This window comes from Phyllobates terribilis, unplaced genomic scaffold, assembly GCF_046119375.1.
Source record: "Phyllobates terribilis strain yellow unplaced genomic scaffold, ASM4611937v1 Scaffold_7__3_contigs__length_470593459, whole genome shotgun sequence".
In the NCBI taxonomy this organism is placed as follows: Eukaryota; Metazoa; Chordata; class Amphibia; order Anura; family Dendrobatidae; genus Phyllobates; species Phyllobates terribilis.
The window spans coordinates 134,828,021-134,849,526 of NW_027362767.1; positions in this window are offsets into that span (position 1 = coordinate 134,828,021).

The window sequence follows — 21,506 nt, forward strand, 5'->3', positions numbered from 1 at the left end:
CTTCAGCAAGGACTTCACTCTGGAGATCTCCTCGCGGCTACCTCCAGTCGAGACAAGATGCTCGAGTTTCCTCCTCAGGCTCTGATACAGGCGATCCCTGTTCAGGCTTCTGAGGTTCGAGAGCTGCCGGAAGAATCTCGCCACCCGATGTTTGAACATCTCCCACCACTCTGACTTAGTGTTACTTAGGCCCAGCAATGGTACCTGGCTCTGAAAGAATTCCTCAAAAGACCGTCTTACAGCTTCTTCCTCAAGGAGTGACGAATTCAGCTTCCAATAGCCTCTTCCCATCCGAGGAGTCTCTGTAACGTTCAGAGAAAACATAATCAAACAGTGATCGGAGAACTCCACCTCCACAACCGACAACGGCGAAGAGACGGCCTCCTCCTTCAAATAAAACCTGTCTAGCCTAGACCTGCACTGACTACCTCTAAAAAAGGTGAATCTTGTGTCGCCCAGGTTGTGCCGGATGTGGACATCCACCAGGCGAGCCTCACTCACTATCCTGTTTAACGCGACGCAGTCATAAGCCAGCCGGTCTCCGGAACCTCCTCTATCACAGGATCTCGTGACATTGTTGAAATCCCCTCCGAAGACCACCTGCCGACTCGAAAATAAAAAAGGTTTGATCTTCAGGAAGAGACATTTGCGGTCCCACTTGGACTGGGAACCATAGATGTTAATGAGCCGAAGCTCTTGTCCCCCCATGGAGACATCTAGGATCAAGCATCTCCCCGTTTCTAATTCGATCACTCGTCTGCATTCAACCGCTGCGGTCTTAAAAAGGACCGCCACCCCGCTATACGGCTCGGCCGCAAGAGACCAGTGGGAGGGCCCATGCCTCCACTCCCGCCTTGCTTTATGCAAGGTTGATATATCGGTCAACCTGGTCTCCTGCAAAAACAAAATGTCGGCGTCAATTTGGCCGAGAAAATAAAAGGCCGTGTGTTAGAACCTTGCTGTTAGGTTTTTTTTCCTTTGCTGGTCACATGACCTTGTTGGCCTATTTAATCCTGCTCCGCCCTTCTGGCTTTGCTGGACTTCATTGTATATCTACTTTCTAGCTAGCCTGTGCTCTGTTTCTAACTCTGTTAGTTTGCTTGGTCTACGGACCTCTATGTTCTATCTATTTTGTTTGTTCGTCTGTCTGCTACTATTTCTGTTAGGAGGTGTCCCATATTCCTCCCAGTCCTTAGTACTTGTAGGGATTCCCTCCCCACATCTATAGGTCTTCGTACAGACTAGATTAGGACTTTAGCAGGTCTGATCGCAGGATCAGGTTCCCTGTTACATCGTAGGGATTCAGCTGAGTCTTATAGTAGGGACAGATCTCCTCTCTTTCCTTAGCTTTGGTAGCAGAACATAACAGTAAGTCCAGCCAGCAAATTCTCTAAGGAAAGATTTTTCTGTTCCATCATGGTGTCGGTTCAGGATTTGGCTCATCGCCTGCAGGGACTCTCTCTGGAAGTGACCGAGCTCCGTCAGCACGTGAGTAACTGTTCTGGAGCACATTTCTTGGAGCCTAAGGTATGTTTGCCGGATTTATTTTTTGGTGAACATCGAGAATTTTTTTCATTTAAAAATGCTTGCTTATTGTATTTTCGTTTGAGACCCAAGTCCTCTGGGGATGAATCCCAGCCCGTAGGGTTCATAATGTCACTTTTGCGCAAAGAGCCTCAGGAGTGGGCCTTTTCTTTGCAACCTAGTGATACATGCTTCAGATCAGTGGATAGTTTTTTTTCTGCTTTAGGACTATTATATGATGATCCTGACCGTGTCGCATCAGCTGAGACTGAGTTGAGACGTTTAAAACAAGGATCAGGTAATGTCGAAAAATATTGTACACATTTTCGTCGTTGGTCCACTCAAACAGGGTGGAACGATTCTGCTCTGAAAAGTCTATTTCTTGCTGGGCTCAGTGAAAGGGTTAAAGACCTGCTAATTGCTTATCCTACACCTGAGGATTTGCAACAAGCTATGCAACTAGCTATACTGGTGGATAGAAGACTGCGTGCTAGGGTTAATGAGAGCAAATCCTCTGCTATGTCAGTTTCTGGTTATGATAATGTGTGTACTAACAGTGGTGAACCGATGGAGATTGGATCGGTGGCACCTCGCTCTCAAGAAAAAGACCGTCGTTTGGGTCGTTCTCCAAGTTGGGATCTGCCGTGCCTGAGGAGGAGAATTTTTCCGGTGATTTGGAAAGAGTTTGGACGGATGTGCGTGGTAATCTTCAGGAGGCCAACAGAAAATCTAAAGACTACTTTGATAGGAAACGACAGGAGGTTTTGTTCGCTGTTGGTGACATGGTTTGGTTGTCCTCTAGGAATCTGCGGTTGAGGATTCCTTCTAAGAAATTGGGTCCCAAGTTTGTAGGGCCCTTTAAGGTGCTTCAGGTTGTCAACCAATCTGCTGTTAGGTTGGAGGTTCCTACCTCCTGGAGAATTAATCCGGTCTTTCATGTCTCTCTGTTAAAAAAAGCTGTTGTGTCGGATGGTGACGCCTCTGCCTCTGTTCCTCCGGTGGTGGAGGACGGGGAATATGAAATTTCTCGCATCCTTGACTCTAGACGGTATAGAGGTAGTTTGCAGTATCTTGTGGCCTGGAAAGGTTTCGGACCCGAGGATAACTCTTGGGTGAGGTCAGATGATGTTTCCGCGTCCAGACTTATCAGAGCGTTTCACAGGAGATTTCCTGATAAGCCTGGTCCTAGGGGATCCGGAGGATCCTCTTAGAAGGGGGGGTACTGTTAGAACCTTGCTGTTAGGTTTTTTTTCCTTTGCTGGTCACATGACCTTGTTGGCCTATTTAATCCTGCTCCGCCCTTCTGGCTTTGCTGGACTTCATTGTATATCTACTTTCTAGCTAGCCTGTGCTCTGTTTCTAACTCTGTTAGTTTGCTTGGTCTACGGACCTCTATGTTCTATCTATTTTGTTTGTTCGTCTGTCTGCTACTATTTCTGTTAGGAGGTGTCCCATATTCCTCCCAGTCCTTAGTACTTGTAGGGATTCCCTCCCCACATCTATAGGTCTTCGTACAGACTAGATTAGGACTTTAGCAGGTCTGATCGCAGGATCAGGTTCCCTGTTACATCGTAGGGATTCAGCTGAGTCTTATAGTAGGGACAGATCTCCTCTCTTTCCTTAGCTTTGGTAGCAGAACATAACACCGTGTACCTTGCCGCATCTGACTTTATGCTGCAAACATTAATAGTTGCCAGCGTCAACGGGGTGGGTGCCGCCATCATGATTGATTGAATTTAGATAGACTTTTTCTTCCCACCACTGACAGTCCCAACCTCTTCCTCCGATAATGACGGGTTTTTAGTGCGCTTAAAACAAACAGACTCGTCCATTCTCTCCTTACATACATTCTTGCCCTCGTCTGGTGGTCCTGGGTTAGTCGTCCCCCCAGAGGGCTTTGTATTTGCCCCCCCGAGAGGAAGACCCAGCCACCTCCTGAGCCCCAACCACCTTGTCCGCAACCTCCGGCCCCGGGTCCCCACTTCCCCCCTCCAGAGGGAGGTCCTGGAGAGCCCCGAACCGGTTGGAGAGATCCACCAGAGGGGGGACGGCTGAACCCTCCAATGGCGCTTGGATCATGGCCAGAGAGTCAGAGGGGTCGCACTCCAAAGAGGCAGCTCGAGACCTGGTCCCCCTCCTACCTCTGGCCGTTTTTCTGTTACCCTTTTTCTTTTTCTGTGACCACTCCCCCTCTCCCTCATCTAGACTGTCACCAGAAGAGGGTTCCTGGGAAGACGTGGCATCCTCTCGCTCTTCCCTTTCAAGTCTTTTGACTTCCTCGCTCAATTCACTGTCTTTAGGATCCTCAGCTTCAAGTGAAGTACCTGGGTCAGAGTTTAGGGACATTACTCCCTGCCCCCTGTCCCCACGGCGCTTCTCCTGCCGCCTGATGGTGGATGGCGGCAGCTTGCTCCTCACCGGTTCCCTGCCTCCCCCGCCCCTACTGGTCCCTTCACCGGCAAGATTAGTTCCAGCTTTCGCCTGTCCCGCACTCGCCGCTTTCAGGACCGCATTGGCGAAGGAACGCGGACAGCGACTGAACGGGTGACCGAGGTCACCACACAAGTTACACCTAATCCTGCGACAGGCAGCAGCAAGATGACCGAGGTCCCCACACAGTGCGCATTTCTGGGTGGTACACTGCGCACTGAAGTGTGTGGGGCTACCGCACCTGTGACAGACCTTAGGCTGCCCCCGGTAGAAAATCAAGATCCTATCCCTCCCCAAAAAGGTTGAGGAGGGGATATGGGTAACAGTGTTTCCCGAAACCTTCAATCTCACCATGAAGGTCCAGGCCCCTGACCAGATACCATGGTCATCCAGATTCTTTTCGGGAATATTGGTGACCTCTCCGTATCGACTCACCCAAGTCGTAATGTCCATACAGGAAAGCGACTCGTTACTAGTCAAAACGGTCACTTTCCTGACTGAATCTTGGCGGGTTATTGCCAGGGGAAAGAGACCATGCCATTCGGGGCGACTCCGAGCCAGCTCATGGCGAGACCAGAAAAGCTCAAGGCCCTCCGGTCTCACGAAGCTAACATCGAAGTAGGAGGTCCCGTAGGGATGGATCAAGGCAAAGATGTCATATGCCGCAAAGCCCATCCCCAGCAGGAGCTCAACCACCTTCGACCTATCAGGACAGGCATCCTTGCTTACCCACTGGAGACGGACCACGTTCCTACGGTTACTCCTCTGCCCCGTTGTCGGCAGAGACCAGACAGTCTCTGCCCCTCTATCTCGGAAGGCTGAAAGACCATGTCTCTCTATCCAGAAAGACAGATCAACCTCCCTCCCCTCTACAGTGATGGAACTCTCCCCTCTCCTCAGGGCGTCCAGGAGCTGCTGTTGCAAGTCACCATCCCCAGGGCCACCAGACGAGGGCGCACTACTACCCCCAGCACTGACAGCTCCTGAATAGCTTTGGGCTGAAGCCCCCGCCAATGCTGGGGGGGCAGCGGGACCAGCGCCTACTTCCCCCCCACCAACACCAGTGCTGCTCCCACCATTCACTCCAGTACTTTTCACACCATTCGCAGGACCATTACTCCCATCGTTCACTCCACTACTACTCACACCATTCGCAGGACCATTACTCCCACCATTCATTACACCACTACCCCCAACATTTGCTACACCACAACTCCCACCATTCCCACAACTCCCAGCATTCATTCCACCACTACCCCCACCATTTGCTACATCATCATTCACTGCAAACACTACCCCCACCATTTGCTACATCATCATTCACTGCACCACTACCCCCACCATTTGCTGCATCATCATTCACTGTACCACTAATTCCACCATTCCTACTACTCTCATCATTTGCTCCACCATTACTCCCATCATTCACTGCACCACTATTTCCATTCCCTTTACTTGTCACCCCATTACCTCTGCTGTTCTCTGCACCTTCCAGTCACCTCCATTCCTTCCTCCCTTGTGTCTGGTGTCTCTGCACTCACACCTGCTGGGCCGGGGGAGGGGAGCACTCCCAGAGACTCCTTTCCCTGCAGCACCACACCCGTTTCCCTTTGGTTGCTGCTGGCTTTCTGCAGGTCGTCTCCTGGAGCGCCCCGCCCCCCCTACTGCAGCATTTTGGTCCTTGTTCTGGCCAGACTGTTTCCTCGGCACCTCTGCCCGCCCTGCACCCACAGACTTTGGGGTCTTAGTGTCCTTTTTGGGCGCTGGGGCACACTGCCCCCCTGTCGCAGCAGTGTGCCCAGTGTTCCTCGCAGAGGTGTTTTTCACATCCCTCACATGTCCTCACCGAAAGAAAACCGTGTCAGGTCCACTGGAGACTCCAGCAGTCGGATCTCCCTTAGCAGTATTCCTTCCTCCTCCTCCCCCGACACTTCAGCCTCTGCTGTCTGAGTCCTTTGCCCTGCAGGGAGACCACTGGAACTCCGGCTCTGCCCCTCACTGGCTCCAGCAACTGAGACTCCAGTCACCTCTTCATCCTCCCCCTCCTCTTCACTAAGGACGCCGGCTGGCGGTTCTCCTGAGGTGTTTAACCCCTTCATTTCTGAGAACCGCCGCTGGTTCTTAAACCTCTCCAGGAAGGGACCTGCGCTTTTCTCAATCCCCTCCCGGAGGAGCACTAACCTGACCACCTCGTCTCTGAGGGCTTTAAACCTCTGGGAGGTCGCGGGTCTTTCCTTGTTGGACGCCCGGGTGTTCAGGATCCGGGCCTCCCTCAGCTCCTCTTTCAGCTGGGTTAGTGCTTTCCCGGCGTCCTCGTACTCTCGTAACGTGGCGACCACTCGGGAGGAGAAGGAACTTGTGGACTCGCTGGAGCTCATCTCCCCCCAGCATCTTACTGGGCTCTTGTTCCTGGGGCCTGGGGTGCCCCGGTCTCCCTCTCTGGGCTGGCGGTGAACAGTCTCGGGGTTGGAGCAGGTGGATGTACTCTTCCTCACCCTTCCCGATCTCCTCACTCCCTCCTGGGCCGGTTGTTGAGGCTCCTTCTCCCCCGCCGGCATAGACCGGGGGATAGGAGGCTGGGAAGCCATGCCGGCCTCCCAGTAGGCCTGCCTCTCCCTGGGGAGAAGAGAGGCAGACGATGACCCTCTTCCTGGAAGTGCTTGGGCTCAGGAGGCAGGTGCTACTCTCAGCACCACTCCTCCAGCCCTGTATATATACACTGCACAGTACCACTTCTCCTGTCCTGTATACTGGGTGTAATTCTCAGTACCTGTATCATCCTGTATATATACACTGCACAGTACCACTTCTCCTTTCCTGTATACTGGGTGTAATTCTCAGTATCTGTATTATTCTGTATATATACACTGCACAGTACCACTTCTCCTGTACTGTATACTGGGTGTAATTCTCAGTACCTGTATTATTCTGTATATATACTGCACAGTACCACTTCTCCTGTCCTGTATACTGGGTGTAATTCTCAATATCTGCATTATTCTGTATATATACACTGCACAGTACCACTTCTCCTGTCCTGTATACTGGGTGTAATTCTCAGTACTTGTATTATTCTGTATATATACACTGCACAGTACCACTTCTCCTGTCCAGTATACTGGGTGTAATTCTCAGTACCTGTATTATTCTGTATAGATACACTGCACAGTACCACTTCTCCTGTCCTGTATACTGGGTGTAATTCTCAGTATCTGTATTATTCTGTATATACACTGCACAGTGCCACTTCTCCTGTCCTGTATACTGGGTGTAATTCGCAGTATCTGTATTATTCTGTATATATACACTGCACAGTACCACTTCTCCTGTCCTGTATACTGGGTGTAATTCTCAGTACATGTATTATTCTGTATAGATACTCTGCACAGTACCACTTCTCCTGTCCTGTATACTGGGTGTAATTCTCAGTATCTGTATTATTCTGTATATACACTGCACAGTACCACTTCTCCTGTCCTGTATACTGGGTGGAATTCTCAGTAGCTGTATTATTCTGTATATATACACACTGCACAGAACCACTTCTCCTGTCCTGTATACTGGGTGTAATTCTCAGTATCTGTATTATTCTGTATATATACACTGCAAAGTACCACTTCTCCTGTCCTGTATACTGGGTGTAATTCTCAGTATCTGTTATTCTGTATATGTATACTGCACAGTACCACTTCTCCTGTCCTGTATGCTGGGTGTAATTCTCAGTATCTGTATTATTCTGTATATATGCACTGCACAGTACCACTTCTCCTGCCCTATATACTGGGTGTAATTCTCAGTATCTGTATTATTCTGTATATATGCACTGCACAGTACCACTTCTCCTGCCTTGTATACTGGGTGTAATTCTCAGTATCTGCATTATTCTGTGTATATGCAGTGCACAGTGCCACTTCTCCTGTCCTGTATACTGGGTGTAATTCTCAGTACCTGTATTATTCTGTATATATGCACTGCACAGTACCACTTCTCCTGTCCTGTATACTGGGTATAATTCTCAGTATCTGTACTATTCTGTATATATACATTGTACCGTACCTATTCTCCTGTCCTGTATACTGGGTGTAATTCCCAGTACCTGTATTATTCTGTGTATATACACACTGCACAGTACCACTTCTCCTGTCATGTATACTAGGTATAATTCTCAGTATCTGTATTATTCTGTATATATACACTGCACAGTAACACTTCTCCTGTCCTGTATACTGGGTGTAATTCTCAGTACCTGTATTATTCTGTATATATACACTGCACAGTACCACTTCTCCTGCCCCATATACTGGGTGTAATTCTCAGTATCTGTATTATTCTGTATATACACTGCACAGTACCACTTCTCCTGTCTTGTATACTAAGTGTAATCCTCAGTACCTGTATTATTCTGCATATGTACACTGCACAGTACCACTTCTCCTGTCATATATACTGAGTGTAATCCTCAGTATCTGTATTATTCTGTATACATACACTGCACAGTACCACTTCTCCTGTCATATATACTGGGTAGAATTCTCAGTATCTGTATTATTCTGTATATATACACTGCAAGTACCACTTCTCCTGTCCTGTATACTGGGTGGAATTCTCAGTATCTGTATTATTCTGTATATACACACTGCACAGTACCACTGCTTCTGTCCTGTATACTGGGTGTAATTCTCAGTATCTGTATTATTCTCTATATACACTGCACAGTTCCACTTCCCCTGTCCTGTATACTGGGTGTATTTCTCAGTACCTGCATTATTCTGTATATATACACACTGCACAGTACCACTTCTCCTGTCCTGTAGACTGGGTGTAATTTTCAGTATCTGTATTATTCTGTATACATACACTGCACAGTACCACTTCTCCTGTCATATATATTGGGTGTAATTCTCAGTATCTGTATTATTCTGTATATGTGCACTGCACAGAAGCACTTCTCCTGCCCCATATACTGGGTGTAATTCTCAGTATCTGTATTATTCTCTATATACACTGCACAGTTCCACTTCTCCTGTCCTGTATACTGGGTGTAATTCTCAGCACCTGCATTATTCTGTATATATACACACTGCACAGTACCACTTCTCCTGTCCTGTAGACTGGGTGTAATTTTCAGTATCTGTATTATTCTGTATACATACACTGCACAGTACCACTTCTCCTGTCATATATACTGGGTGTAATTCTCAGTATCTGTATTATTCTGTATATGTGCACTGCACAGAACCACTTCTCCTGCCCCATATACTGGGTGTAATTCTCAGTATCTGTATTATTCTCTATATACACTGCACAGTTCCACTTCTCCTGTCCTGTAGACTGGGTGTAATTTTCAGTATCTGTATTATTCTGTATATATAATAGCAAAAATCTGGCAGGAGTGCCAGATTTTTGCTATTATATATATTGGATTTGGTTCCTATCTGAGCACCAGAAAGAATAGGAGTGCTACGTAGCCTTTTTTATTCTGTATATATGCACTGCACAGTACCGCTTTGCCTGCCCTGTATACTGGGTGCAATTCTCAGTATCTGCATTATTCTGTATACATATACTGCACAGTACCACTTCTCCTGTCATATATACTGGGTGTAATCATCAGTACCTGTATTATTCTGTATATGTACACTGCACAGTACCACTTCTCCTGCCCCATATACTGGGTGTAATTCTCAGTATCTGTATTATTCTGTATATATACACTGCACAGAACCACTTCTCCTGTCTTATATACTGGGTGTAATCCTCAGTATCTGTATTATTCTGTATAAATACACACTGCACAGTACCACTTCTCCTGTCCTGTATACTGGGTGTAATCCTCTGTATCTGCATTATTCTGTATATATACTGCACAGTACCACTTTTCCTGTCCTGTGTACTGGGTGTAATTCTCAGTATCTGTGTTATTCTGTATATATACACTGCACAGTACCACGTCTCCTGTCCTGTATACTGTTTGTAATTCTCAGTATCTGCGTTATTCTGTATACATATACTGCACAGTACCACTTCTCCTGTCCTATAGACTCGGTGTAATTTTCAGTATCTGTATTATTCTGTATATATGCACTGCACAGTACCGCTTCGCCTGCCCTGTATACTGGGTGTAATTCTCAGTATCTGCATTATTCTGTATACACATACTGCACAGTACCACTTCTCCAGTCTTGTATACTGGGTGTAATCCTCAGCACCTGTATTATTCTGTATATGTACACTGCATAGTACCACTTCTCCTGTCCTGTATACTGGGTGTAATTCTCAGTGTCTGTATTATTCTGTATATATATACTGCCAGAACCACTTCTCCTGTCATATATACTGGGTGTAATTTTCAGTACCTGTATTATTCTGTATATGTACATTGCACAGTAACACTTCTCCTGCCCCATATACTGGGTGTAATTCTCAGTATCTGTATTATTCTGTATATATACACTGCACAGTACCACTTCTCCTGTCCTGTATACTGGGTGTAATTCTCAGTATCTGTATTATTCTGTATATATGCACTGCACAGTGCCACTTCTCCTGTCCTCTATACTGGGTGTAATTCTCAGTATCTGTATTATTCTGTATATATACACTGCACAGTACCACTTCTCCTGTCCTGTATACTGGGAGTGATTCTCAGTATCTGTATTATTCTGTATATACACTGCACAGTTCCACTTCTACTGTCCTGTATACTGGGAGTAATTCTCAGTACCTGTATTATTCTGTATATATACACACTGCACAGCACCACTTCTCCTGTCCTGTATACTAGGTATAATTCTCAGTACCTGTATTATTCTGTATATATACACACTGCACAGAACCACTTCTCCTGTCCTGTATACTGAGTGTAATCCTCTGTATCTGTATTATTCTGTATATATACACTGCACAGTACCACTTCTCTTGTCATATATACTGGGTGTAATTCTTAGTACCTGTATTATTCTGTATATGTATGTACACTGCACAGTACCACTTCTCCTGCCCCGTATACTGGGTTTAATTCTCAGTATCTGTATTATTCTGTATGTATATATAGACTGCACAGAACCACTTCTCCTGTCATATATACTGGGTGTAATCCTCAGTATCTGTATTATTCTGTATATACACTGCACAGTACCACTTCTCCTGTCCTGTATACTGGGTGTAATTCTCAGTACCTGTATTATTCTGTATATATATACACTGCAGAGTACCTCTTCTCCTGTCCTGTATACTGGGTGTAATCCTCAGTATCTGTATTATTCTGTATATATACACTGCACAGTACCACTTCTCTTGTCCTGTACACTGGGTGTAATCCTCAGTTTCTGTATTATTCTGTATATATACACTGCACAGTACCACTTCTCCTGTCATATCTACTGGGTGTAATTCTCAGTATCTGTATTATTCTGTATATACACTGCACACTTCCACTTCTCCTGTCCTGTATACTGGGTGTAATTCTCAGTACCTGTATTATTCTGTATATATACTCTGCACAGTACCACTTCTCCTGTCCTGTATGCTGGTGTAATTCTCAGTATCTGTATATATACACTGCACAGTACCATTTCTCCTGTCCTGTATACTGGGTGTAATTCTCAGTATCTGTATTATTCTGTATATATACACTGCATAATACCACTTCTCCTGTCCTGTAGACTGGGTGTAATTTTCAGTATCTGTATTATTCTGTATATATACACTGCACAGTACCGCTTCGCCTGTCCTGTATACTGGGTGTAATTTTCAGTATCTATATTATTCTGTATATATACACTGCACAGTACCACTTCTCCTGTCCTGTATACTGGGTGTAATTCTCAGTATCTGTATTATTCTGTATACTGTACATACACTGCACAGTACCACTTCTCCTGTCCTGTACACTGGGTGTAATCCTCAGTATTATTATTATTATTTATTATTATAGCACCATTTATTCCATGGCACTTTACATGTGAAAAAGGGGTATACATACAAGAACAATTACAATAATCTTGAACACAATGTGACGGCGACTGGTACAGGAGGAGCGAGGACCCTGCCCGTGAGGGCTTACAGTCTACAAGGGATGGGTGAGGATACAGTAGGTGAGGGTAAAGCTGGTCGTGCAGCGGTATTGGTGGAGTGGTGGTTACTGCAGGTTGTAGGCTTGTCGGAAGAGGTGGGTCTTCAGGCTCTTTTTGAAGGATTCCACGGTCAACTAGAGTCTGATGTGTTGGGGTAGAGAGTTCCAGAGTAGGGGGGAAGCACGGGAGAAATCTTGTATGCGATTGTGGGAGGAGGAGATTAGAGGAGAGTAGAGAAGGAGATCTTGTGAGGATCGGAGGTTGCGTGCGGGTATGTAGCGGGAGACTAGGTCAGAGATATATGGAGGAGACAGGTTGTGAATGGCTTTGTATGTCATGGTTAGGGTTTTGAACTGGAGTCTCTGGGCAATGGGGAGCCAGTGAAGAGATTGACAGAGAGGAGAGGCCGGGGAATAGTGGGGGGACAGGTGGATTAGTCGGGCAGCAGAGTTTAGGATGGATTGGAGGGGTGCGAGAGTGTTGGAAGGGAGGCCACAGAGCAGGAGGTTGCAGTAGTCAAGGCGGGAGATGATGAGGGCGTGCACTAGTGTTTTTGCAGATTCATGGTTGAGGAATGTGCGGATCTGGGAGATATTTTTGAGTTGGAGTCGGCAGGAAGAGGAAAGGGCTTGGATATGTGGTTTGAAGGAGAGTTCAGAGTCCAGGGTTACCCCAAGGCAGCGAGCCTGAGGGACTGGGGAGAGTGGGCAGCCATTGACGTTGATAGATAGGTCAGTTGGGGGGGTTGAATGAGATGGCGGAAAGATGATGAATTCTATTTTGTCCATGTTAAGTTTTAGAAATCTAGCAGAGAAGAAGGATGAAACAGCAGACAGACATTGTGGGATTTTGGTTAGTAAGGAGGTGATATCGGGTCCAGAGAGGTAGATCTGTGTGTCATCAGCATAGAGGTGATAATCAAAGCCATGAGACTCTATGAGCTGTCCCAGGCCTAAGGTGTAGATGGAGAAGAGCAGGGGTCCTAGAACTGAACCTTGGGGGACAAAGACAGATAGGGGTCGAGATGAGGAGGTGGTCTGTGAGTGAGAGACACTGAATGTCCTGTCTGTTAGTTATGAGGAGATCCAGGATAGGGCCAAGTCTGTGATGCCGAGAGATGAGAGAGTTTGTAGTAAGAGGGAATGGTCCACTGTGTCGAAGGCAGATGACAGGTCTAGGAGGAGGAGGACAGAGTAGTGTCGCTTAGATTTGGCGGATAGTAGGTCATTGGTGACTTTAGTCAGTGCAGTTTCAGTAGAATGGTGCGGTCGGAAACCAGATTGTAGTCGGTCGAAGAGGGAGCAGGAGGAGAGGTGGGAGGACAGTTCAGAATGGACGTGTTGTTCCAGTAGTTTTGAGGCATAGGGGAGAAGTGATATGGGGCGATAGCTAGACAGAGAGGATGGGTCAAGGGAGGGCTTTTTGAGGATTGGTGTGATTGAGGCATGTTTGAAGCATGAGGGGAAGACACCAGTTGTTAGTGACAGGTTGAAGAGGTGGGCTAGGGGTGGGATGAAGATAGTGGTAAGGTTTGGGATGAGGTGGGACGGGATTGGGTCAAGTTTACAGGTGGTGAGGTGTGATTTGGAGAGTAAAGAGGAAAGTTGATCTTCCGTAATGGTGGAGAATGTGGTTTTGGAGGAGGAGGGTTGAGTAGGTGTGAGGAGGGGCTGTGGGGGCTTTAGGCAAAAGCTTTGTCTGATGGTGTCAATCTTCTGCTTGAAGAATGAGGCAAAGTCTTCGGCTGAAATAAGAGGAGAGGGAGGAGGCACTGGGGGACGGTGGAGAGAATTGAAGGTGTTGAATAGTTGTTTGGGGTTGTGAGAAAGGGAGGATATGAGAGATGAGAAGTATGTTTGTTTTGCTGCAGTGAGTGTGGACTTAAAGGTAGTGAGGGACTGTTTGAATGCGATGAAGTGCTCATTGGAGTGGGACCTTTTCCATCTACGCTCAGCAACCGTGGAGGCCCGTCGCAGTTCTTTAGTTAGGCTGGTGTGCCAGGGTTGTCTGTTGATTGTGCGAGCTTTGGTATGTGTGAGGGGGGCGACTGAATCGAGAGCTGCAGCAGTTGTGGTGTTGTATAAAGTGGCAGCAACATCTGCATCATGTAAGGAACTAATGTCTGTAAGAGGGAGAAGGGATTCAGAGAGTGAGTGTAGGTCAAGGTGTTTGATATTTCTGCGAGGGTATGCAAGTTTGTGGAGTGGGGATTGTTGCCCTGGAGAGGAGAGGGCAGAGAATGTAAGTAGGTTGTGGTCAGAGAGAGGGAGAGGTGAGTTAGAGAGGTTAGATAGGGAACAGAGGCGGGTGAAGATGAGGTCCAGCGTGTGGCCGTCTTTGTGGGTGGGTGTGGAAGACCACTGGGTAAGACCGAAGGAGGAAGTGAGGGATAAAAGCTTAGAGGCAGCTGAGAGGGAAGTGTCAATGGGGATGTTGAAGTCATCCATGAGGACAGTGGGGATGTCAACGGAGAGGAAATGAAGTAGCCAAGTGGTGAAGTGGTCAAAGAAAGTGGTGGCTGATCCTGGGGGGCAGTAGATGACAGCCAGTTGGAGGTTGGAGGGGGAGTAGATGCGCACGCAGTGCACTTCAAAAGAGGGGATAGTAATTGAGGGTGGCAGTGGGATATGGGTGAAGGAGCAGTTATCTGAGAGGAAACCTATTCCTCCACCGTGCTTGCTGGTGGGGCGGGGGGTATGGGAGAGGTGGAATCCGCCGTACGAAAGTGCAGCAGGAGAGGCCGTGTGGGAGGGGGTGAGCCAGGTTTCAGTGATGCCGAGGAAGGAAAGCTTGTTAGTGATGAAGAGATCGTGAATGTAGGAAAGTTTGTTGCAGACAGAGCGAGCGTTCCATAGAGCTTCTGTTAGGGGGACTGTGGAAGCGGGGGCTGGGCGGATGGGTATACGGTTAGAAGGGTTACGAGAGTTTGGGATAGATCGTGGGTAGGAGGTGGAAGTGACTGTGGGGATGTGGTGAGGAGGGCCAGGATGTGGAGAGATGTCGCCGGCAGTGAGGAGGAGCAGAGAAAGTGTTAGTAGGTGAGCGCATGAGGTGGCTGTCTGTATTTGGAGACAAAGGATTGTATGTTGAGGAATAGCTCTGAGGAGGAGGTGAGATGGGTGGGGAGAATGGAGGGAGAGATGAAGAGTTCGTTACCAGGTGTAGGGGTTAGGGGTGGTTGGAAAAGGTGAAGGATTAAGGGGGTAAGAGTGAAAACAAACACAAACATTGTTTACTGTGACTTAGTATCCAGTTACCTTCAGTTCCCTTCAGGTTCAATTCAGGATTAATTCATGTTTCTCACACTTCAGCTAATGGCCACACTTAAGGTAATGGACACAGACTAAAGTCTGACACAGACTCCTGGCCCACAATATATTTGTAATAGAATGCATTCAGCTGTGAAGCAGAGGGGAGTGGTCTGTGCTCATCTTGATCAGCTGATTAAGGCTGAACCAGAAGCTGGATACTCAAAGGCTAAGTAAACAAGGTCATAAATGAAAGTGGGGGTAGCTGGTGTAACTTGAAGAACATACTATTAGTAAATAGGAGCAGAGAGGTATAGAGAAGTCTGCATGGAAGTCAGGATGGGAAAGTTGGGTCACGTACCATTAGGAAATAGGAGCAGAGAGGTATAGAGAAGTCAGCATGGAAGTCATGATGGGAATGTTGGGTCACGTACCTGTAAGAGGAATGAATAAACAGAGATGCTGATTAGAGTGCGGTGGTGGCAGGTAAGGTAAAGTCTGCATGCATCATATTATTCAGGATTAATTCATGTTTCTCACACTTCAGCTAATGGCCACACTTAAGGTAATGGACACAGACTAAAGTCTGACACAGACTCCTGGCCCACAATATATTTGTAACAGAATGCATTCAGCTGTGAAGCAGAGGGGAGTGGTCTGTGCTCATCTTGATCAGCTGATTAAGGCTGAACCAGAAGCTGGATACTCAAAGGCTAAGTAAACAAGGTCATAAATGAAAGTGGGGGTAGCTGGTGTAACTTGAAGAACATACTATTAGTAAATAGGAGCAGAGAGGTATAGAGAAGTCTGCATGGAAGTCAGGATGGGAAAGTTGGGTCACGTACCTGTAAGAGGAATGAATAAACAGAGATGCTGATTAGAGTGCGGTGGTGGCAGGTAAGGTACAGTCTGCATGCATCATATTATTCAGGATTAATTCATGTTTCTCACACTTCAGCTAATGGCCACACTTAAGGTAATGGACACAGACTAAAGTCTGACACAGACTCCTGGCCCACAATATATTTGTAATAGAATGCATTCAGCTGTGAAGCAGAGGGGAGTGGTCTGTGCTCATCTTGATCAGCTGATTAAGGCTGAACCAGAAGCTGGATACTCAAAGGCTAAGTAAACAAGGTCATAAATGAAAGTGGGGGTAGCTGGTGTAACTTGAAGAACATACTATTAGTAAATAGGAGCAGAGAGGTATAGAGAAGTCTGCATGGAAGTCAGGATGGGAAAGTTGGGTCACGTACCTGTAAGAGGAATGAATAAACAGAGATGCTGATTAGAGTGCGGTGGTGGCAGGTAAGGTACAGTCTGCATGCATCATATTATTCAGGATTAATTCATGTTTCTCACACTTCAGCTAATGGCCACACTTAAGGTAATGGACACAGACTAAAGTCTGACACAGACTCCTGGCCCACAACATATTTGTAATAGAATGCATTCAGCTGTGAAGCAGAGGGGAGTGGTCTGTGCTCATCTTGATCAGCTGATTAAGGCTGAACCAGAAGCTGGATACTCAAAGGCTAAGTAAACAAGGTCATAAATGAAAGTGGGGGTAGCTGGTGTAACTTGAAGAACATACTATTAGTAAATAGGAGCAGAGAGGTATAGAGAAGTCTGCATGGAAGTCAGGATGGGAAAGTTGGGTCACGTACCATTAGTAAATAGGAGCAGAGAGGTATAGAGAAGTCAGCATGGAAGTCATGATGGGAAAGTTGGGTCACGTACCTGTAAGAGGAATGAATAAACAGAGATGCTGATTAGAGTGCGGTGGTGGCAGGTAAGGTACAGTCTGCATTCATCATATTATTCAGGATTAATTCATGTTTCTCACACTTCAGCTAATGGCCACACTTAAGGTAATGGACACAGACTAAAGTCTGACACAGACTCCTGGTCCACAATATATTTGTAATAGAATGCATTCAGCTGTGAAGCAGAGGGGAGTGGTCTGTGCTCATCTTGATCAGCTGATTAAGGCTGAACCAGAAGCTGGATACTCAAAGGCTAAGTAAACAAGGTCATAAATGAAAGTGGGGGTAGCTGGTGTAACTTGAAGAACATACTATTAGTAAATAGGAGCAGAGAGGTATAGAGAAGTCTGCATGGAAGTCAGGATGGGAAAGTTGGGTCACGTACCATTAGTAAATAGGAGCAGAGAGGTATAGAGAAGTCAGCATGGAAGTCATGATGGGAAAGTTGGGTCACGTACCTGTAAGAGGAATGAATAAACAGAGATGCTGATTAGAGTGCGGTGGTGGCAGGTAAGGTACAGTCTGCATGCATCATATTATTCAGGATTAATTCATGTTTCTCACACTTCAGCTAATGGCCACACTTAAGGTAATGGACACAGACTAAAGTCTGACACAGACTCCTGGCCCACAATATATTTGTAATAGAATGCATTCAGCTGTGAAGCAGAGGGGAGTGGTCTGTGCTCATCTTGATCAGCTGATTAAGGCTGAACCAGATGCTGGATACTCAAAGGCTAAGTAAACAAGGTCATAAATGAAAGTGGGGTTAGCTGGTGTAACTTGAAGAACATACCATTAGTAAATAGGAGCAGAGAGGTATAGAGAAGTCTGCATGGAAGTCAGGATGGGAAAGTTGGGTCACGTACCATTAGTAAATAGGAGCAGAGAGGTATAGAGAAGTCAGCATGGAAGTCAGGATGGGAAAGTTGGGTCACGTACCTGTAAGAGGAATGAATAAACAGAGATGCTGATTAGAGTGCGGTGGTGGCAGGTAAGGTACAGTCTGCATGCATCATATTATTCAGGATTAATTCATGTTTCTCACACTTCAGCTAATGGCCACACTTAAGGTAATGGACACAGACTAAAGTCTGACACAGACTCCTGGCCCACAATATATTTGTAATAGAATGCATTCAGCTGTGAAGCAGAGGGGAGTGGTCTGTGCTCATCTTGATCAGCTGATTAAGGCTGAACCAGAAGCTGGATACTCAAAGGCTAAGTAAACAAGGTCATAAATGAAAGTGGGGGTAGCTGGTGTAACTTGAAGAACATACTATTAGTAAATAGGAGCAGAGAGGTATAGAGAAGTCTGCATGGAAGTCAGGATGGGAAAGTTGGGTCACGTACCATTAGTAAATAGGAGCAGAGAGGTATAGAGAAGTCAGCATGGAAGTCATGATGGGAAAGTTGGGTCACGTACCTGTAAGAGGAATGAATAAACAGAGATGCTGATTAGAGTGCGGTGGTGGCAGGTAAGGTACAGTCTGCATGCATCATATTATTCAGGATTAATTCATGTTTCTCACACTTCAGCTAATGGCCACACTTAAGGTAATGGACACAGACTAAAGTCTGACACAGACTCCTGGCCCACAATATATTTGTAATAGAATGCATTCAGCTGTGAAGCAGAGGGGAGTGGTCTGTGCTCATCTTGATCAGCTGATTAAGGCTGAACCAGATGCTGGATACTCAAAGGCTAAGTAAACAAGGTCATAAATGAAAGTGGGGTTAGCTGGTGTAACTTGAAGAACATACCATTAGTAAATAGGAGCAGAGAGGTATAGAGAAGTCTGCATGGAAGTCAGGATGGGAAAGTTGGGTCACGTACCATTAGTAAATAGGAGCAGAGAGGTATAGAGAAGTCAGCATGGAAGTCAGGATGGGAAAGTTGGGTCACGTACCTGTAAGAGGAATGAATAAACAGAGATGCTGATTAGAGTGCGGTGGTGGCAGGTAAGGTACAGTCTGCATGCATCATATTATTCAGGATTAATTCATGTTTCTCACACTTCAGCTAATGGCCACACTTAAGGTAATGGACACAGACTAAAGTCTGACACAGACTCCTGGCCCACAATATATTTGTAATAGAATGCATTCAGCTGTGAAGCAGAGGGGAGTGGTCTGTGCTCATCTTGATCAGCTGATTAAGGCTGAACCAGAAGCTGGATACTCAAAGGCTAAGTAAACAAGGTCATAAATGAAAGTGGGGGTAGCTGGTGTAACTTGAAGAACATACTATTAGTAAATAGGAGCAGAGAGGTATAGAGAAGTCTGCATGGAAGTCAGGATGGGAAAGTTGGGTCACGTACCATTAGTAAATAGGAGCAGAGAGGTATAGAGAAGTCAGCATGGAAGTCATGATGGGAAAGTTGGGTCACGTACCTGTAAGAGGAATGAATAAACAGCGATGCTGATTAGAGTGCGGTGGTGGCAGGTAAGGTACAGTCTGCATGCATCATATTATTCAGGATTAATTCATGTTTCTCACACTTCAGCTAATGGCCACACTTAAGGTAATGGACACAGACTAAAGTCTGACACAGACTCCTGGCCCACAATATATTTGTAATAGAATGCATTCAGCTGTGAAGCAGAGGGGAGTGGTCTGTGCTCATCTTGATCAGCTGATTAAGGCTGAACCAGAAGCTGGATACTCAAAGGCTAAGTAAACAAGGTCATAAATGAAAGTGGGGGTAGCTGGTGTAACTTGAAGAACATACTATTAGTAAATAGGAGCAGAGAGGTATAGAGAAGTCTGCATGGAAGTCAGGATGGGAAAGTTGGGTCACGTACCATTAGTAAATAGGAGCAGAGAGGTATAGAGAAGTCAGCATGGAAGTCATGATGGGAAAGTTGGGTCACGTACCTGTAAGAGGAATGAATAAACAGAGATGCTGATTAGAGTGCGGTGGTGGCAGGTAAGGTACAGTCTGCATGCATCATATTATTCAGGATTAATTCATGTTTCTCACACTTCAGCTAATGGCCACACTTAAGGTAATGGACACAGACTAAAGTCTGACACAGACTCCTGGTCCACAATATATTTGTAATAGAATGCATTCAGCTGTGAAGCAGAGGGGAGTGGTCTGTGCTCATCTTGATCAGCTGATTAAGGCTGAACCAGAAGCTGGATACTCAAAGGCTAAGTAAACAAGGTCATAAATGAAAGTGGGGGTAGCTGGTGTAACTTGAAGAACATACTATTAGTAAATAGGAGCAGAGAGGTATAGAGAAGTCTGCATGGAAGTCAGGATGGGAAAGTTGGGTCACGTACCATTAGTAAATAGGAGCAGAGAGGTATAGAGAAGTCAGCATGGAAGTCATGATGGGAAAGTTGGGTCACGTACCTGTAAGAGGAATGAATAAACAGAGATGCTGATTAGAGTGCGGTGGTGGCAGGTAAGGTACAGTCTGCATGCATCATATTATTCAGGATTAATTCATGTTTCTCACACTTCAGCTAATGGCCACACTTAAGGTAATGGACACAGACTAAAGTCTGACACAGACTCCTGGTCCACAATATATTTGTAATAGAATGCATTCAGCTGTGAAGCAGAGGGGAGTGGTCTGTGCTCATCTTGATCAGCTGATTAAGGCTGAACCAGATGCTGGATACTCAAAGGCTAAGTAAACAAGGTCATAAATGAAAGTGGGGGGTAGCTGGTGTAACTTGAAGAACATACCATTAGTAAATAGGAGCAGAGAGGTATAGAGAAGTCTGCATGGAAGTCAGGATGGGAAAGTTGGGTCACGTACCATTAGTAAATAGGAGCAGAGAGGTATAGAGAAGTCAGCATGGAAGTCAGGATGGGAAAGTTGGGTCACGTACCATTAGTAAATAGGAGCAGAGAGGTATAGAGAAGTCAGCATGGAAGTCAGGATGGGAAACTTGGGTCACGTACCTGTAAGAGGAATGAATAAACAGAGATGCTGATTAGAGTGCGGTGGTGGCAGGTAAGGTACAGTCTGCATGCATCATATTATTCAGGATTAATTCATGTTTCTCACACTTCGGCTAATGACCACACTTAAGGTAATGGACACAGACTAAAAAGCATCTGTATTATTCTGTATACATACACTACACAGTAGCACTTCTCCTGTCCTGTATACTGGGTGTAATTCTCAGTATCTGTATTATTCTGTATATATACAGTGCACAGTACCACTTCTCCTGTCCTGTATACTGGGTGCAGGGCTGCCACCAGGAATTTTAGAGCCCCATACTGGGAAAATTTTCGGGCCCCCTTGAGACTCCGCCCAGGCTCCACTCCATCCGCCTCCACCCCTCGACCTTCCACAGTCCCACCGCCCACTCTTGGAAAAATGCCACTTCTGCACCATGTCCTCACCAATCACACATTAACAGTTCCCATCGAAAACCTTACATAGCCATCAGTTTTAAGCCACCACCACGACAAGGTAGACTCTTCTGGCCGGGCCCT